General features: G+C 42.3%; 1 non-coding gene across 1 annotated transcript; it reads left to right on the top strand.

The window, feature by feature from the left end:
- The first annotated feature begins 214 nt into the window (after positions 1-214).
- LOC147013473 (U2 spliceosomal RNA) lies at positions 215-411 on the top strand. The gene has a single exon (XR_015051450.1). It is a non-coding gene; the product is annotated as a U2 spliceosomal RNA (small nuclear RNA).
- Positions 412-1,585: the final 1,174 nt, after the last annotated feature.

Genomic DNA, 1,585 nt, shown 5'->3' with positions numbered 1-1,585 from the left:
AATAATTTTTGGAGAATTTTAAATTGTGTTAAAATGGCTCTGTGGAAAGCGAGGGTTTCAGCATGCTTTGGGATGCACCATTTTTCTTTGAATTTTGTTCTTTCGTTGTTCAAGAAAGAAATGTTTTTGTATAATGAGTTGAGAGGCATGTTGTGATTCCCTTTGGTTGTATGCCTAAACATGTTTACTACTTTTGATGTGAGGGTTTGAGACATTTGTTTTGCTGGTTTTTACTTTAATAAAAAATCGTTGTAGTATCTGTTCTTATTGGTTTAATAGCCAATATGTCTCACATCGTGGGACTTATCTATTAAACATATTTTTGTTTGGAGGAGTCAGATTACGAGCTTGCTCTGTCTGTTCCACGCATTGTCCTGGTATTGCATTATCTCCAGGATCAGTGCACCTCTTATAGAAACAAAGAAAAGAACAACCAGGTTTTCTTTAAAACTGTTGGTGTTATACGTGTCGTATGTTCAGTGAAGTTTATATTATTTGTTTTGGGAGAAGGTAGACGAAGACTTTGGCAACCAGTGGGTGTGGGGATGAATGAGGCCAGGAGAGGCTTCATGAGGTGGACAAAATGGATACAGAGGGAAACTCCAAGGAGGGAAACTGGAAATTTGGAAGGAGGAGGGTTGTGTTGGGGAGGAGGGATTATCGAGGGAAGAAAAGATCATGGTTTTGGATTGGGATGAGAGGAGATGGTGGTGAACAGCTGTCTTGAAAAGCTGGAGGGAAGAATAATATTGAAAAGCATATGGAAGTTGGTGTCACAGGTTGGACTAAAAGAGGAAAGAATGAGTGGAGGTGAGCAGCGATACTGTATTTTGGTCGTTTCACTAAAACGGATTGCTGGTGGAATGTGTGTGCCATGCAGAAACCTGGCCTTGGTTTCCATGGCATCAACCTAAGGCAGGGGAGCAAGCCCAGAGGGGAGGGCAGCGCTCTATCAAGTTGCGGATGAAGGCCTTGTCGGTGCATCCATGGATAGGAGTTAAGGTGTGCCAAGGAAGGGCTTTGTACAACGAAGGATGCCTTGTCCACTGCTGCCTTTGGAGGCCAACTTTGAAATGTGGTTTACTCAAGAACATTATGGTTGATAGTGACACCCAGGAGTTTCAATGACTGAACTTTCTCAAGAGGATTGTTGAGAAAGTAGATGGGGGGAGGGGAGGGGGTTGCCAGATTGTACTTTCGGAGAAAGATAGTGAGATTGTGCGATTTTACAGGCTTGAAAGACAAGGTCCACATGTTTGATGAGCCTCCACCCTTTGACAGGTTTTGTTTTTAACCCTGATGGGTGGCCATATCCAAACACCCTCCTCACCAGGAAACCGGAAACCTGGTGGGGGAGATGGTTTAGTCGCTGACAACCCGACCATGAAACAGGTTTACATGGTACATGCAGAAAGTCACAGATTTGATCTGGCCTGACCTGACAATTTATTTTAACAATAAAATTATCTTGGAAAGCTCAAAACATGCAGATAAAAAACTCACTCTTCAAAACGACAGGTATCTAATTAGTCAAAGAACATTCCAAATGATGCAATTGTTTACGTGAACAAATCACATGAACGTA

The sequence above is a fragment of the Eptatretus burgeri genome, chromosome 14 (genome assembly GCF_056783735.1).
Source record: "Eptatretus burgeri isolate ZD-2024b chromosome 14, Ebu_testis_v1, whole genome shotgun sequence".
NCBI classification, from domain to species: domain Eukaryota; kingdom Metazoa; phylum Chordata; class Myxini; order Myxiniformes; family Myxinidae; genus Eptatretus; species Eptatretus burgeri.
Note: the sequence above shows the minus strand (reverse complement) of the source record. Positions and strands in the feature narration are given on the sequence as shown.